Source organism: Callorhinus ursinus, unplaced genomic scaffold (genome assembly GCF_003265705.2).
Source record: "Callorhinus ursinus isolate GAN/ISIS: 27379988/994484 unplaced genomic scaffold, GSC_fseal_2.0 scaffold6, whole genome shotgun sequence".
Taxonomy (NCBI): domain Eukaryota; kingdom Metazoa; phylum Chordata; class Mammalia; order Carnivora; family Otariidae; genus Callorhinus; species Callorhinus ursinus.
In genome coordinates, this window is record NW_027397068.1 from 47,826,966 (window position 1) to 47,845,776 (window position 18,811).

Consider the following 18,811-nt stretch of genomic DNA (forward strand, 5'->3'; position numbering starts at 1 on the left):
ATACTAACTCCTCGAGTTTATTTAAGATCCAATCAATCTATAATGTGGCTCAAATTACTTGAAAAATTAATGGCAAACTTTAACACTTCTAAGGAAAATACACAAGGAGTTTTAACTACAACATATTTGCTCCCCAGGAAGAATGGGTAGATGACCCTTTCCGCCACCCTCTAGTCATAACAGAAAACACCCACGGAAGAATCCCTATCTGGCCACTCCTCTAGCGAGGGGCCCACCCAGAGATGAGGCACCTGACACAAGCTTGGGGTAAGAACTTGGGGTAACAGGAGCTGAAGTGCTACAGGAACCTGGACCTCCACCCAATCTCCTAACTCCCCAACCCACCATGGCCTGGTCACCTTTCCCTCCCTTTTTAGAGCCACAGAACGTAGCCTCCTGCTTCTTTCCCACTGCCAACGCCTGACCGAGATGATCCAGTATAAAGGGAAACTAGACTCTCCACCTCCCAGGTTCAGTCTAGAAAGCAACCCAGGCCTTGCAACTTACTACCACGATTTTACTACTCCTAACAACGGGGAAGTGGCCGAGGAAAGGCTAAGTGTGCATGTCTGTTTTCACTTGCATTCTAAGGCCAAAGCCAAAATTCACACTCGGATGCTAATGCTAATATTTCTTCATTTTTTAAAAAATCCTGAACATAGCAGGAGGAAGACGCTAGGACTTATATCTTACAAATCCCAAGACTGCGTCTACTTGATTTTTTATAGAGCTGATCTCCTAATCCTCTAAAATTTTCAACTATCTATTGCTGACTATGTGTTCTACAGTCAACCCATCGTTGAAAACCGCAGAAAGCTCTCTCCCTCTGACCCAAAGCGCACCAAAATTCTCCTCTCCTCACTGCCTAGCTTTTAAAAGATCTTAGCAACGACCTAGACTCTGGTCCTTCCCTAAATCGGACAGTGAAGCTGCAGAGACCCAGGGTTGAGTCAGAGCTCACCCTATATCTGAACCACATTTCTCTCCACCACCTTACAATGTTCCAAGTTACTAGGAAGGAGGGGAGCAGAATCCCAAACCTTCACATGAATAATGCATTCCAAATTGAAATCATTTTTATTATCATACTCCTACTCCTTTTTATAAGGCCGTGTGTGTGTGTGTGTGTGTGTGTGTGTGTGTGTGTGTGTGTGAGAGAGAGAGAGAGAGAGAGAGAGAGAGAGAGAGAGAGAGAGAGCGCGCGCCTGCCCTCCTCACCATTTTAGTTACCCATTCCCACGGTCATACCCCAAGCACTGGCTTTCATACTTTTCCACATGTGACCCGGAGTAAAATATTTCCTTCCCTCCAACCCAGTTTGCAAATACAATGTAAACACACCCAGTTTTAATAGAAACAAAGTTTTCAAAAGACTATGTGTGATCCACTCTGATCCAGACTAATGCCTAAACTTAGGCAGACTGTGCTAAATCCAGCCCTGGGTTCAGTAAACCTTCTGCCAATGGATTTCCTCAGCCAGAAAAAAAGGGCACCTCTTTCCTCCCACTGCCCATCTCCTTCCCTCTCCCAAAAGGGACGCTTTGTGCAGGGGCAGGACCACGGCCCATGAGGCTGATCCAAAGCATGATTATTGCTGCTTGAAAACTTTTCCCAAAGAGGGAATCTTCTTTTAATTCATGTAATAACTCCGCATAGGCTAGATAAGACCCTGACTCCCATGCTGTTTATTCTTTCTCATATTCTAAATGCCAGTCCTAGCCTTTTTTTTTTTTTTTTGGCTGTTTGCATTTATTTTGTTATGTTATGTTGGTCATCATACAGTACTTCCATTAGTTTTTTGATGTAGTGTTCCAGGATTCATTGTTTGCATATAACACCCAGTGCTCCATGCAGAACATGCCCTCCTTAATACCCATCACCAGGCTAACCCATCCCCCCACCCTCTCCCCTCTAGAACCCTCAGTTTGTTTCTCAGAGTCGATCGTCTCTCATGGTTCGTCTCCCCCTCCAATCCCCCCCCTTCATTTTTCCCTTCCTTCTCCTGATGTGCTCCATACTGTTCCTTATGTTCCACAAATAAGTGAAACCATATGATAATTGACTTTCTCTGCTTGACTTATTTCACTTAGCATCATCTCCTCCAGTGCCATCCGTGTGGATGCAAATGATGGGTATTCATCCTTTCTGATGGCTGAGTAATATTCCATTGTATTTTGGACCACAACTTCTTTATCTGTTAGTCTGTTGAAGGGCACCTCGGCTTTTTCCAAGTTTGGCTGTTGTGGATATTGCTGCTATGAACATTGGGGTGCATGTGGCCCTTCTTTTCACATCTGGGTCTTTGGGGTAAATACCCAGGAGTGCAATTGCTGTGGGTCATAGGGTAGCCCTATTTTTAACTTTTTGAGGAACCTCCACACTGTCTTCCAAAGTGGCTGTGCCAACTTGCATTTCCACCAACAGTGTAAGAGCGTTCCCCTTTGTCCACAACCTCTCCAACATCTGTTGTTTTCTGCCTTGTTAATTTTTGCCATTCTAACTGGTTTTAAGGTGGTATCTCAATGTTGTTTTGATTTGAATTTCCCTCATGGCTAATGATGTTGAACGTTTTTTCATGTGTCTGTTAGCCATTCATAGGTCTTCTTTGGAGAAGTGTCTGTTCATGTCTTCTGCTCATTTTTTGACTGGATTGTTTTTTGGGTGTTGAGTTTGAGAAGTTCTCTGTAGATCTTGGATACCAGCCCTTTATCTGTAGTGTCATTTGCAAATATCTTCTCCCATTCTGTGGGTTGCCTCTTTGTTTTGTTGGCTGTTTCCTTTGCTGTGCAGAAGCTTTTTAAAATGATTTCTTGAAAAATCCTGCCCTAGACCTATAATCCTACCATTATCTTAATTTCCTGCATCTCGACCTTTGATTATCTTCCATCTTTCTAGCTCAATCCCTCTCGAACCCCAATTCTTTGATCTGAGCAGCCTGTGTCCCTCCCACTTCCCAATGCCAGGTCTTCGTTACCCTCCTTCAGCACCTTGGATCCCATGGGCCACCATGATAGCCTTAACCCCCAGCTCCTCTCTCCTCCAGCATGTTCGAATGTTCCACCTAACTCTGGCCTTACTTGCAATCATGCAGCAAAACAAAAATAGCTAAGATAACTTTTCTCAAAAATCACAACCACAGGGCGCCTGGGCTCAGTCGTTAGGCGTCTGCCTTCAGCTCGGGTCATGATCCCAGGGTACCAGGATCGAGTCCCACACTGGGCTCCCTGCTCGGCAGGAAGCCTGCTTCTCCCTCTCCCACTCCCCCTGCTTGTGTTCCTGCTCTCACTGTCTCTCTCTCTGTCAAATAAAAAAAAAAAAAATCACAACCACAGACTTTAACTGGACTCAGAGATCTCCAGAAATCCTAGGACAGTTCCCTCATCAACCCACCCTACACTTCCACTCTCCTGGACACAGATTTCACATCTAGGCAAAAAGCTAAAACAACAACAACCAAAAAAAAAAAAAAAAACAACTATAGACTAAAAATATAGGCCACTGGATATTGGATCTTCCTATGGGTTCAGCCACAATCTAACTACAGCTTCCTCCAATAAGGAAAACCAGATATTGCTTAACGATCTCATAGTTATAAATGAAAGTTACTAGATTAAAAAAAAAGACTTTGCAGTACAAGGCTGACTTCCAATAAGTTAAGAGCATTTTGCCACTAAAGAACAAAAGAAAAAGTATATTTACTTTCAGAGTGTTTTTGTTTTCTTTTTTTAGAAAATGTTTGCCAATACTCTCCTTAATTCTCTTACCAAGTAGTCCTTTTGCAACTCCGCCCTGCCTCTCTAATCAGACAGGCATAACAGTGTATTGTCCAAATATAATTTGTTCAACCATGCAAACACCTGTGAGATCAAGCATGTTCAATTTGCAAGGGACAAGTCCAATGGCATGGCCACAGTGATAAGAATGGATGCCCTACTAGGGGGCCTTTTGCTGAAAGAAAGCTTTTCCCATAATTATCTCTATTTTGAATCAAAATGTCAAATAAGTGCTTTCACGTAATTCAACAGAAAAACAAGACACATACATTATAGAGTTGCTATTTATTCTAACCCAGGCCACTAATGGGGACATCAATGCACATAAGAAAAACCCCAGAGTAAAAGGAGTCTGCGTCTCTTGAATTCAAGGGCCAAGAGAAGGAAAGCTAAGAAAACATAATGTGCCTGAGGAGGCCCTAAAAAGGTGAAGCCCAGAATTTAATGTACTAGATAGGAGTACTGCTACAGGGAAATCACCGCAGGACTCCAAGGGTCATTTCTATCACATTAAAACACAGTTCTTCCCCGGAGGGAGGGAACACCCACGACTCACGCAGTTGAGAAATCTAGACTGAAATCACACTGCCAGAAAATCGGCAGATTATATTTCAGCACAGGCAGAGAACACAAGAAGATAATTAAGCTCGAAGGAACCTCAGGAAGAGGAGACAAACCCCACTCGGACCTGCCATCCACAGGCGGCCAAGGCCATGAGCTAGCCTACCAGCCTCAGTCAAGCAGAATGAAAAAGAAAAAGTGCACAACGGTCCAACTGGTGTAACAATTCCTACCTTCCTTCCTTACACCCCTTCCCCAGCACACTTTGACTTTCAAACACCTACGGTTTTCTCCTCTGGTTTTAAGGTTGCTAAATTGTTTGCTTCTCCTCTTCCTCCACCATTCAGTCATTCGACGTTTAGGGAATAAAGGGTCACTATGCAGCCAGCACCGTGCTAGGACATCATAACCTAGTAAGTGACACACGGAGAAAGCCACCGAGTACAAATTCATTGTAGGAAATACCTACATAAAGCAAGCTGGTAAGAAAAAAAAAAAAAAAAAAAGCCTACAAGCAGAGAGCAGAGTAAGGTAAAGTGGAGCCATCTCTGAAAGATCAAGGAGCTAAGAAAGGTGGAGAATCCCACACACTTGCCACAGCATCAAGATACCACTAGGAGTTGTTCCTGTCAACTTTTAACATTCAATCCAAATCACAAAGATGAGACCCAACAACTCACAAGGTAATCAAATACAAAAAAGTCAATTTCCCTAACGTGGTAGTTATTTGCTAAACACTGGACCTAGAGATTTCTTCTTTTTAAGCTCACCTAAAAATTCCACTTATCCACTGTATTTTAGTTTTCAGTTTACAAAGCTAATCAATGCTTGACCCTGTAGATATGTGTGGACCTACGCAGAGCATTCACAACTGCATACTCTGCTACTCAGTATGAGAGGCACACTCGGACCTTCAGTCCAGTCAAAACTTGGGTGGGCAACCCTTTTATTCTTTTGCTTCTCTCTCACCCCAAACCCAGGTGGTTCATGTACCATTGGTAATAGGCAGTCCATTTATTGTAACTAAGATAATGGCAAATAATACTTCAAAGCTGTGATCTCTTCTAAGTCAGGATGGGGGCTGAAGGTAGAGTAGGAAGCAGCAGAAAGACACTCCAAGGTAAGGTCAACTTGTGTTATTTGGCTTAGGGCTGGGTGAGCAGACAGATGGAGAGCCTCTTCCTCCACCTCTCAAACAGAAAATAAAAACTCACCTAGTTACCATGGAGTTGTTTTGCTATGAAAAAAAATCTCTTGAAGACAGAAACCACTTCTAATTAATTACATTTGATCCGTGTCCTAGGATAGCTACATCAAGGTTTTCAACTTCTGCACGATGGACACTTTGGCCCGTAATTCTTTGCTGTGAGGCGCTGTCCTGTGTATTGTAAGATGTTTAGCAGCAACCCTAGTCTCTAGGCAATAGAGGCTAGCAGTGCACCCTCAAGTCATGGCCATCAGTCGTCCCCAAACAGCACCAAATGTCCCTCATGGGACAAAAACAAAAACACAGACACACCCACCTCCTCCCCAGTTGAAAACAAGTGCGCTAGATTTTGAGCATCAGGTTATTAAATATACAATAAAGAGGAAAGTGAGATTAACAAACAGGGCAAAATATTAAGAAAAAGGTTAGGTCTTGACCAGCTATTGTCTGCATCTCAATGAAAAGCCAAGAGATAATCCCCAACAGAAGAGAAAGATCAAAACCAAGGCCAAAAAAGTAAAGCAAAGTCTGGAACATTTAAGCCACGGTTAGTACAGGTGTGGTGGAAGCTGCAGTTGGGAAAAAGATGAGTGAAAACATTAAAAACGAGTCAAATCTATCCTCATTCCACATATCCAAGCCCATTCCACGAGGGAAAAAAAGAAAAACAACACAACTTTTAACAGACTTTAAATCTACAAAATGAGTATCTGATATCTGAAACCGTACCTATTTTGAAATAATTAGGAACACACAGACCAGACTCCAAATCCAACAGCCCCCAACCATTTTCTAGCTACATGACAGCCCTGCCTAAGCTATTTCTCTCATCCAGAGAAGTAAACGACTTAACCAGTATGAGGATATTAGCACGGTGCCCGGTAAGTAATTAAGTAAGTACTACCTCTACGGCAATTACCAATAGTTTCATATACATATCTTATAAACATACTTCTCACACTGCCAAAATGAAGAAAACACTTCTATTAAGTCAACTAGGAAAAAAAAATTCCTGTAAAAATGCACACCCTACATGCCAAGATTTACCAATACTTTTTTAAGGCAGGAGAAAAGTAAATAAAAAATATAAATGCTGGGGGTTTGTTTGTTGTTTGTTTTTAGGTACCACATTATGCACCACTTGTGCTAACTCCAAGTATATTTCCCCAAGTTTTATCCAAATCAACCAAAATAACACCACTTAAAGCAGCTGAGTTTAAAACTTCACTCTATACATTTTCTACGAAGCCTAGGGAAAGAAGAGCATTTTCTCACACATACCCGGAGCCAGTCTGAAGTTGCTGTTTTTGCCTCACAGAAGTTGTTTTCTAGCCACAAGCTACTACAAATTGTTCAGACCTTTTGGCAGCAACACAGGAAACTGCCCTTTTCACCCGTTCTCCCACAAAAATGTAGTCAATTTCTAGGCAGGCCCATCTCTCAAGGCTACTGGCTTGATGGAGCCAAATGCACGCCATTTTTTATTTAGCAATTCAAACGGGCCCCAAATATTTTGCATTTTTGTGAAGAAAACTGAGCGCAAGTCACCGAAGACCTGTGGACAAAGCTCCGCACGAAACCAGCTCATAAAGTGTGCTCCACCAGACTTTACACCGGCCTCTGAAATTTATAGGGCATTTGGCATTCCAGCTGTTTCTATTTTATCCAGCTCGTCCAGGATGCAATAGGCAACACGTGAAGCCATTTCCGGCACTTAACTGTCCTTGGCTTCCCACTATTGTCAACTCGCCATGTTTCAAGTAAGTAGGTAAAAAAAGGTACATCTGCCTTTCGATTTAAATAAAATAATAACCTCAAATGTTCCCTTTGAACCTGGGCTTTTTCCATAATCTTAAGGATCGCATAAAGGTATCTGGGCAAGCCACACAGATGAAGTGGAAGTTTCTCTCCACTTTTTATTCGGGCATACAAATCAATCTATATTTTTCTCCCTCAAATACGTAAGCGGAGGTGAGGGTAGGAGGTGCTAAGTTACTCAACAACTGGAACATTCAATTTGAAAGAGTAAAGCTGAAATTGCCCTTTGAATGCAAAATTAAAGAACCCTTGAAAACCAGGATTCCTTTTATCCCATTTGGTTTAAAATTTCACAGACGGGGCATTTATTAAAAACAACAACAACAACAAATAAAGAAGCCTGAATGGCAAGAAGCATCTGCAGTCACTCACCAAATAAAGCTGGACACTATCCTGCCCAGGGCAAATCAGATGCCAAAAGGCAATCTGATGAATCAAGCTCACAATTCACAGACTGAAAAAGAAAATCAGCCCAGTATTTTCCAGGGAATGGTTACTGTCTCCAAAAATGACTTGTAACCTCGGAACAAGTTCCAGTATGACACAAAGGCAACTTCTCCAGAAGGGTACAATATCCGAAACTGTCCAGAAACCACGGAGACCAAAATGATAAGCAAAGGAACCTGGATTCAATTACTTTGAATTCAAATACCATTACTTTGATTTAATAAAGGATAATCCAAAGAATATTTTTCAGAGTCCAACATTAACAGTAATTTAAAAGATGGTCAAGTTCAGAACTCCTTTTCAAAGATACACTGAATTATTGTAGCAAAATAGATCCTATAGATTATACCAGGGAAAAAAACCCAGAAAGGCCAACCAAAGAATCCAAATTTAAAATTCAAAGGAAAATTCTTACCTGTCTGGTAGGTAGAGACCTGGCTTGCCTGTATCTAAGTACAAGAGGCACGCTTTGTTATTTTAGGTAATCTTCCCAATTTAAATAGATTAACGGCACATGGGGCAAGTACTAATTGCAAGCACACTTTCATTCACTGCTTGCATTAACTGATAATAAACCAAACCATCTTTCATCTCCACAAGCAAAACAGAATATCAAAGCGATTTCAGCTTATCAGCATCTTCAAAGGACACAGAATTGTTAATATTTATGAGAAAGTGTCTACGGAAGGATCGGGAAGAAATGGCCTCCTTGTGGAGGCTTACTGTGTAGGTAGGAGGTAGTGTTGTGTGCTGCTGAACACCAGCATGAAACAGACTGTGAGACTATCACCAAAGGAACAGAAAAGCCCTTCCCGAGTTAACTGTCCCCATCCGCACACGGCTTACTTTCGACTAAGTAAACAGCAACAGAAGAAGAGTTACCCCAAGGTTATCCAGAGGTCTGGCATGAGAACTCAAAGCACTCAAGTTCAAACACATGGGTTTTCTGGCCCATGTTAGAAAAAAATCAGCTTGGGAAAATTTACTTCAGATTTGAGCGAAATAGGCAACCAAGGACTCTCTTTACTACTGTTCCATGTTTCAATTGCTCACACATTAGAAAACCCATCTTAAAATATAACCTGCAGAAGAGACAGAAGCACTGATTTCTGTCAGTTCTCATCCCACTTCCACCCCATATTCAATTACTATTTATTGTGCAGTTACTGTTATTTAAAAAAAAGCACAGGGCTGACAGTGAGAGGGATAAAGAACGCACAAGACTCAGATGTATTTGTTACCCAATGGGTTATGTTTGCATCTGTATTTACACAATAAATGTGTCGAGGGTGTTTTGTTTGCTTGTTTGTGTGTTTTTGTTTTTGAAGTATCTCTGTGTGGTTTACTTTATGGATGGCAAGGGCACTGAAGGCCATTCATGGGAAAACCTCTACACATGTGGCTTCAATCAAGCCAGCAGTTGCTGGAGGATAGGTTCCAGCTCCAAATCGTCTACATCCCTGTGCTGGAAAGGGTGAGAAGAGCAGTTTTCTGTGTTGCTGCCAATGGCCCGAACGATTCCCAGTAGCTTGGGCTGGAGAAGAACTTCTCTATGAGGAAAACTGTTCACTTCCCAGTTGTTTTAGCATACTTGTGTGAGATAATGAGATTCTTCTCTATTTACTCTTATTTTCTGCTACGTCTTTTCCAGTGAAATCCTTCCCTGGAATTTTAGAATCGTGTCTTTAAATGATCTGGCTAGTGAAAAGAATGTTTGAAAATGATGCTTATTGAGAGTTTAATGGAAAACCAATTCAGCACACGTCTAACTGTGGAATATTAAAATCTTCCCTAAAACATAAATAAATGAATTAAATTAAATCCTTCCTAGTCTTCTCTAGCCACAATATAGTACTAATTGTGTCCAGGTATTCACTTCCAGAAAGCTCTTCATACACACACACCACCACCAGACTGCTTGTTCACTCTGGAGACCACCAAAATGAACAAGCTCACAGCCCTTAATAAACCAGTCTAGTAATGAAGAGAAAGAGAAAGGGCAGAATAATGGGCGGGGGGAAAGAAGAGAATGTGTGTTGTTGTAAATTTACTGGATGATTCTTGTGCACACCAAGAATGAAGGACTGTGTTCACTCAACACCCCCCATCCTCTCCACCGCCCCCCGCCTCTGAAAACCAAAAAAGGCAATAAATCAGAAAGTCGTCTACTTGAAAAACAAACAGAAAAGACTCACCGTTGGATCACTCCAATTAGACAGCCACTGTAATTCTATTTAAAATATAACTTGTTCCACTGCATAAATGAAGTATACCTACACATTAAATTGTTTGCTGGAAAAAACTATAAAACCATTACAAAAAGAACTAGAAATCAGAAAGTTAAGTCAAATTACTGCCACTTAATTTGAATAAGAATAAAAATCCTGCACGTGTATTATCTCAGAAAGTAATTAGAATAATTAAATGAAGCTATACATGAGTATTTTTACAAAGTGCTTTAAAAATTTAACATCATAGGGGCACCTGGGTGGCTGTGTCAGTTAAGTGTCTGCCTTCGGCTCAGGTCATGATCCCAGGGTCCTGGGATCGAGTCCCGCATTGGGCTCCCTGCTCAGTGGGGAGCCTGCTTCTCCCTCTCCCTCTGTCTGCTGTTTCCCCTGCTTGTGCTCTCTCTCTGACAAATAAAATCTTTAAAAAAAAAATTTAACATAATACCACTTGCTCAAGGAGCAACTCCGGTTTTAACATCCCCAGTAAATAAGACACTGTCAGGAATAAAATAGGCAATGAACTAACATTAGCCGGATTTTAAAAAAATCAGTTTTTAGGATTCCAGAAAATTCACTGATGAGTAGAAATATTTGCTTATTTAGGTGTGTACCTCTCTCAGTGGCTGTAGCTGATGACATTGTTTTGCATAGTTTCAATGTTGCTTTCATATTTTACATAAGTATTAATCCCCAAATTCATAGTCTTCTGCATTTTTAGTTCAAGATTAATTTTTTTCAGATTTATGTATGCTCATATATGTAGCTCTATGTAGTTCATACATGTAGGTCATTCTTTTTAACTCCTATATAGTACTCCATCATAAAATAAACTTTCTTCTTCCCAACTGGGACAGAGCGTTTCCACTACTTTGCTATTAAGATATCTCAATGACCACTGCTTCCATGTCTCCTTGCAGAGGTATAAGAGTCTCTAGAGTACGTATCTAGTGGAATGCTGGCTAGTGAGGTATGGTCAATTTTACCTGATACTGCCAAAATGTTCTTGCAAGATGCTTGTAACAATTTCTATTCTCACCAAAAGTGAATACAAATAACAACTTCTCTACATCTTCCTCAACGCTTGATAGTTTTACACTCATATTATGATGGTTATGGAAAAGTCTCTTTTAACTTGCATTTCCTAACTATTAATGAGAGTCATATGCTTATTTACTGGCCATTTGGGTTTCCGGTTCTGTGAACGGCCTACAATTATCCTCAATTTTTCTATTAGGTTGCCTTTCTTATTGATTTATAATAGTTGTTCATATAACCTAGACTTTAATCCTTATATTTTATGGGCTATAGTAATCCTCCCTTGAAAAGCCACCTACAATGGCTAGAATAGACCAAAGTCATTTTTCTCGTTTGACTACAGTATGGGAGTAGGTGATTCATGGCTGATGCATCCAGTCAAGAACATCATCATGGAACTAGCCTTTTATCCTCCTGCCCTGCCATCTTGAACATGTAGCTTCAACTTCTTCATTGCAACAAAGCTGCTGCAACTCTAAACTTGATACCCACATTCCAGGCAAGAGGGGAAACAGGAAAGACAAAGACAAGACCCCATATTCAGAAAGCAAAGCTTTTCCAGAAATTCTTAGCTTACCTCTTATTGCACACAACCTCTGAAGGACATCAAAGGAGACAGCCACCCATTCTTAAGTGGGCACAAAATAGGGTTGTGTTTGTAAAGAAAGGAAGGCAACTAACAATGTCTTACATCTTCCACCAATCTAAGACTTTTCTTTCCAATGTAGTATATTTTCTTGTATGGAAGTTCAAGAGTCAAATTTCTCAATCTTTTTCTTTATCATTTGTATTATCTGTGTTCCCTACTCCCCAACAATGTTCATATTTTCATTTAAAAATTTTAAAGACTGGCTTTCTGCCCTTAACTCTATTATGCATCTATCATGAATTTTTGCACATAGTATGAAGTGTGGAATGAAATTTCATTTTTTTCCCCATATGGACAATCAATGGATGTACTGACCCCGCTTCTTTAATAGTTCACCTTTCCCTACTGATTTAGACCACCAGCTTTATAATATAACAAGTTTCCTTATTTTGGTTTATATCAGTTTCTGGGCTTATATTGGTTTATAACAGGTTCACTGGTCTAATTACCTATCCTTGCCACAACATTTTAGTAACTTGGATATGTGTGGTAGGGCAAGTCTTTCCAACTTGTTCTTCAAAATTATTTTGGATATTCTTGAACACATGCTCATTTACATATGAATTTTAGGACGAAAACTGCTTTGGATTTTGAGTGGATTTTCACTGAAATTATAGATGTATCTGAGGAAAACTGGTATCCTTACAGTATCAAGCATTGCCAACAATGAACAGCTCTCCACTTATTCAGCCCTTCTTTTACATCTTTCGATGTTCCATAATTTATCCACAAAGATTTCAATCTTATTAGATTTGTTCCTAGGAAACAGAATTTCTACACCATCAGGAATTAGAAATAAGATTTTTACATAGCATTTTTAATTGGCTATCCCATGATTCACTCGGGTTTTGCACTCAGAATATTCTATAACTTGTGAAAAAATAATTTTCATTCCTCCTTTCCAATACTTAATGTTCATTTCTTGTTAGATTGTATTAACAAATTTAAAGAACCACATAAAAATGACAAAAAGTAGTATTTTTTATCTTGACTTTAAGGATATGCTATTATCATACTGTTAAGTATAACATTAGACATTATTTTGAAAACACATTATTTAGCATATTAAATAATTATATGCATTCCTAATTTAGTTAGCATTTTCATGAATATTAAATTTTCATTAAATTGCTCATCTAGCAATGATAAAATCTATTAAAGGAATCTGAAATGGTATATTATTCCTACATTCTTTTTTCTTAACTTTATTTATTTATTTGAGAGAGAGAGAGCACAAGCCGGAGGGGAGGAGTAGAGGGAGAAACAGACTCCCCGCTGAGCAGGGAGCCGGACTCGGGACTTGATCCCAGGACCCCGGGATCATGACCTGAGCCAAAGGCAGACGCTTAACTGACTGAGCCACCCAGGCACCCCTTACTCCTACATTCTTGAAATGAGTTCCATTTGGTTATAATAGATTTTGGGGGGAGACAGGTTTACTGGGTCCTTACATATATTTATAAGTGACATTAGCCTATTTTTTTTCCCACTATTCTGATCAGTATTTGTTATCAGGGTTATGTTGGCCTTCAAATTCTAAAAAGAATGCTTTAATACAGTTCTATATTCTGGAACAGTAAAGGAGTATTCTGTTCCATGGTAGTATAAAAACATTTTCCTATAATTGAGGCCCAGTAACTCATATTTTTTCATCTTTTCTATGATTTTTTTTTAAGATTTTATTTATTCATTTTTGCAAGAGACAGAGCTTGAGAGAGAGAGGCACAAGCAAGGGGAAGCAGCAGAGGGAGAGAAAAAGGCAGACTCCCCACTGAGCAAGGACCGGGACGCGGGGCTCCATCCCAGGAACCTGGGATCATGACCTGAGCTGAAGGCAGACGCTTAACCATCTGAGCCACCCAGGTGCCTCCCCTTTTCTATGATTATTAACTTCCAAGATTTTCTATGTCTTTTTTTTTTTAAGATTTTATTTATTTATTTGACAGAGAGAGACACAGCAAGAGAAGAAACACAAACAGGGGGAATGGGGGAGGGAGAAGCAAAGCAGGCTTCCCACTAAGAAGGGAGCCTGATGCAGGGCTCGATCCGAGGACCCTGGGATCATGACCTGAGCTGAAGGCAGACGCTTAACGACTGAGCCACCCAGGTGCCCCTTTTCTATGTCTTTTGAAGGAAAACATTTATATTTTCCTGGCAATGTTTCTATTTCGCTGATTAATTTCTAAATTATTACCAGAGGTGTATCTTTACAATGTCTCCTGGTCTAAGGCTATAAAATTTTTTCTCATTTTTTCCCCAGCTAAAATAGCTACAGGTTTGTCCTTTATCAGGTGACTTCCCATCCCTCCTCCTCCCAACACAAAATTAGCTCTTAGATATCATTTACATTTTTTTTTCCTCTTCCAATTTTTGTTCAAGTCATTGACTCCCTCTTCCTTATTTACTGGGGCTTATTCTTGGTTCTCTATTGTTGTAAATGTAATGTTAATTTACATTTTTTTTTCATTTGACAGTAATTTAAAGCTATGAATGTCAGGGCACCTGGTTGGCTCAACTGGTAGAGCATGGTACTCTTGATCTCAGGGTTGTGAGTTCGAGAGCCCCACAGTGAAGGTAGAATTTACTTTAAAAAAATAAATAAAATAAAGCTAGGAATGTCTGGTTACAGTTCCTACAGCCTCTCTCAACTTTTGCTATGTAGTGTTCTTGTTGTTACTGTGTTCTAAATAATCTGTAGTTCTAGCTTCCATATTCTCCTTGACCCCAAGTGGTCTCCTCTCCCTTTCTATTACACACATTCCAAAATGCTACCAACACTGGAGTTATCCACAACTGAATGAAATGACAGTAACAAGACCAATGAATTGATTTTCCATGCTAAATATCCACGGTGCATTCGGTGAGAGATGCAAATCAACAATTTAGGCTCCAAATCAGAAAGCCCATCACTGATGATTAGAATCCAAGTTGTTCAGTTTACTGACGGGCTTTCCCATGACGCCCAGCACTTCACTCACGGTGCTGCTCATGCTCCTGGAAAAATTCTTAAGCTCACTCTTACACCTCCCTTTCTCATCGCTTCACAGGGGTTAGTGAGTGCTGGAATCCTGCCACAATGACTCACCCAGAAGAATATCATTTCAGCAAGCATCATCTCAAGATTGTGGAGGACTTCCTATGTAATATGCTGGTGGTTGTGGCTATCTGTTAAAAACTACAGCAAATAAGAATTACTGAAAAATACCTAAACACCCTGCATAGACTCAAAGAACCACATTCCGATACCCTCCTGAGCAAAACCCTGGCCAAAAACACCAAGGTGATACAAAACAGAAAACTCAATTAGGAAAGCAAGGAAGGTATACACCCAAATACATGGCAACATGTTTTTCTAAAAAAGAAAAAACAAGCAAAACCTCTGGAAAGAGGGAATCCTTTAAAAAAAAAAAAAAAAAAGAAATGGTGGGGCACCTGGGTGGCTCAGTCGGTTAAAGTGTCTGCCTTCAGCTCAGGTCATGATCCCAGGGTCCTGGGATCGAGCCCCGCATAGGGCTCTCCGCTCAGCGAGGAGTCTGCTTCTCCCTCTCCCTTTGCCTGCTGCTCTCCCTACTTGTGCTCTCTCTCTCCCTCTCTCTCTCAAATAAAATCTTTAAAAAATGGCAATAATAACAAAAATAGTAAGAGCATCAGCTAACACTTCCTGAATACTTCCTATGCATTCTGCTAAGAGTTCCTGCATATATTAACTAAGTTAATCCTTACAAAAACCCCATAAAATAGCCATTACTCTGGTTCCCGTTTCATGGACGATGAAAGCAAGGCAACGGCTAAACCCAGATATTCTGGCTCCAGTAGTGATCCTAATTACTACACTATATACCACCTAAATACTCCATGCTTTTTACTAATCCTATAGATAATTCTCCATCTGCTTTATATTCCAATCTTTGTGCCTCTCATCAAAGGGAACAGTCTTTTCATTGTTTTATTTTGTTTTTAATAAATTACTAACATGCTTGTGTTCAAAGCCTGGCTCAACCAATTAGCTGCCATGCAAGTGATTTAATCTCCTTTCCTCCATTTCCTCAGCTTCCAAATGGCAATCACTGATAGCACCAATCTCATAAATTGAGTGCGTGGTTTAAATAAATTGAAATGTTCTAGTTGTATTACAATACCTGTACACGGTGAGCAATCTGTGTTAGCTGCCATTTTAAGAATAGTGTAATCATCATTTTCAGCCATTGTTCTTAGGGGGTATTTCTTTCCAATTATAAATAATATCCTATAGGGGCACCCAGGTGGCGCAGAAGTTTTGGCTTAGTTTTGGCTCAAGTCATAATCTCGGGTCATGAGATCGAGCTCAAGTCATAATCTCGGGTCATGAGATCGAGCCCCACATCTGGCTCCACACTCAGCAGGGGAGTCTGCTTGAGATTCTCTCTCCCTCTCCCCCTGTCCCTCCTGCTCATGCTCTCTCTAAAACAAATAAATAAATCTTTTTAAAAAATAATAAATAAATAACATCATTTATAAGCCTTTAAAAAATGTTAAAAATCGGATTCTATAAGGCTAACTTCTTATGGATGTCACAGATAATAATTAAGTAATCAAATATGTCTATGGATAAAATTCTTGTGACATCATATCTTACTCAACTCTAGAACATGATTTGCATGAAAAGAGGATTTTTTATAAATCATTCTATTCCCATTACCTACAACGTTGTTTGGCACTGACACATATTTGTTGAATAAATGAGTAAAAAAGTGCTTCATCTCAAACAAGTTAGAAGGAAATGAAAAAGGTCATGTCCTAGAAAACTGTATTAGATAAAAGTTTTATACAGGGGTGTCTGGGTGACTCAGTCGGTTAATCATCTGCTTTTGGCTCAGGTCACGATCCCAGGGTCCTGGGATTGAGTCCTGCATCAGGATCCCTGCTCAGTGGGGAGCCTGCTTCTCCCTCTCTCTGCCGCTCCCCTTGCTTGTGCTCTTTCTCTCTGTCAAATAAATAAAATCTTTAAAAAGCTTTATACAAAAAGTTTCATAAAATGAAAGAATGACAAAAGCAATCCTTCCCTATTAATACATGATATACTGCCACCTTAATATGCATATATAATTACTGAGTAGTAAATCAAACACCTGGAAAGAGTTCATTATTTAACCTGCTACCCTAAAAGTTTATTACACAATCACAATGACCCAAAAATCATTTGAAGGATGTAAACAACTTTACTATGTATTTCTTTTCCTGTTGTCCCTCTAAAATTAGTTCCATCTAATCTTCAGTGAGCCAAAGTTTTCAGTGGTTACAAATACAAATTTCCCTTTCCTGAAAAGAACTCTACGTCTACAGGAGTATTTCACTTCCTTTTCATATCAAATAAATAAACTTTTTTAAAAACAAATATTGGAGAAACCTGCCAGTTTATAAGTGGCACGGAGCCATTATTATTTAACTCCCTCAGGATCTATTTATGGAAGCCTCCCTATGACTCAGGCACGGGGCTAAGCTGAGAAAGGAGGGACGGCAGAACATGGCCCACGTTCCCGAAGCACGCCCCGTCACTGTTGGCGCTTAATGCCAACACAGAACTGTGGAGCAATACGAAAGATCTAGGGCATGGACAGAATCACAGAGGAAGGAAGGAACTGCTCCAGGCAGGCGGGCAGTGCCAGCAAACCTCACCAGGATGACCGCCTTTCCAATTCAACTTGGAAGGTCAGTACAAGTTTGACAGATGAGGAAAAGGAAAAACAGGCAGAGGGAGTAACAGATAACATAAGCCCCCGCCATAGAACAATGCGGCATATTCACGAGGAGAATGAGTAATTGGTAAGCTCGTAACACTGAAGCGGAGGGTTTATGGTAGCGATTGCAACAACGGCAGGGCGGCCAGGAAGGAGGGTGTGCGCTCCAAAGGGTCTCACATCCAGGCCAAGGCACTACGAAACCTCCCCTTCTCCAGAGGTTCCCATTTCTGTCCTCAGATGACATGTGACAGACGATGAATAAGAAGGACCACGAGCCAAGCACTCAGGGCAATGATGACAGCTACTCACTAGCACAGGACAACTCACTGACGTTTGAAACAATCGAGTTCCCCAACGAGAACGAGCAGTCCCTGAGGGCCGGGACCAGGACTTATTTATATCCCGAAGGACTCCTGCCACACTTCTTTTATTTAGTAGATGTAAAGGGTCTGCTATGCACTAGAAATCAAACTTAGCACGGGATATTCATGAATTTATACTATCCCAGCCCAACTAATTTCAGAGCCTCTCTGAGGAAGAGGAAAAAGCCAGCCTGTAGGATTCTCAGTTCCTATCATCTACTTACATTCTCTGCTGATGTTTAACAATAACAAATCTCCTCCTTAACACGCCTCTATTTGGAGTCAAAGCCATCCTTCTTTATCTGTTTCCTAATCCGCTTCCCCTATAGTCCTCATTCTCTAGGGGTATCATCCCAAAACTGAGTCTAGCCCATTTCCTTCCCCACTGGAGGCCTCATTCTACTACTCTGCTTATTTCAAGTTCGTTTTGGTTTTTTTAAGCCATATGCCTTTTATTGCTTGCTTATAAATTATCTAATTGAGAGGCAATGCCATGCAGTGGTGAACAGTGTAAGCTCAGCACTCAAATGCCCACAAGTCCCAACTCCAACCCTGGTAAGCATGGGATCTTAGGGGCTGCTCTCAGTCTGTTTCCCCTATAGGGATAGGGGGATCCAATTCCTAACTTGTTTTGAAGATTAAATGAGATAGTACATACCAAAGTACTTAGGATAAGACCACAGTGTTAGCTATTTTATTATGAATCATTAAACCAACATCTTCAATACCTTAAGGAATGAATTATTACCTTTTAAACACACTTGTTCAAGATCAGACAGTCATTAATCCTAATACAGTCTATCCAAATGTACATTTCTGGCCTTAATCAATCGCCAAAGTCACAGTATCAAATCACTGGCCCCTATTCATCTCCGCTTAGATAGTCTACTGGGGGCTCTATCAAAAATCAATCATCTTGGGGCACCTAGATGGGTCAGTTGGCTAAGTAACTGCCTTCAGCCATGATCCAGGGATCGAGGCCCTCGTCAGGCTCCCTGCTGAGCAGGG

At 40.5% G+C, this 18,811-nt stretch overlaps 1 protein-coding gene and 1 pseudogene across 19 annotated transcripts in view; one reads left to right on the forward strand and one right to left on the reverse strand.

Annotated features, from left to right (window-relative positions):
* The window catches only part of EPB41L2 (erythrocyte membrane protein band 4.1 like 2), a 206,461-nt gene that overhangs the window by 154,000 nt on the left and 33,650 nt on the right, over window positions 1-18,811 (reverse strand). The gene's annotated exons all lie outside the window — the stretch shown is intronic.
* LOC141373032 (U4 spliceosomal RNA) lies at window positions 1,538-1,656 on the forward strand (annotated as a pseudogene).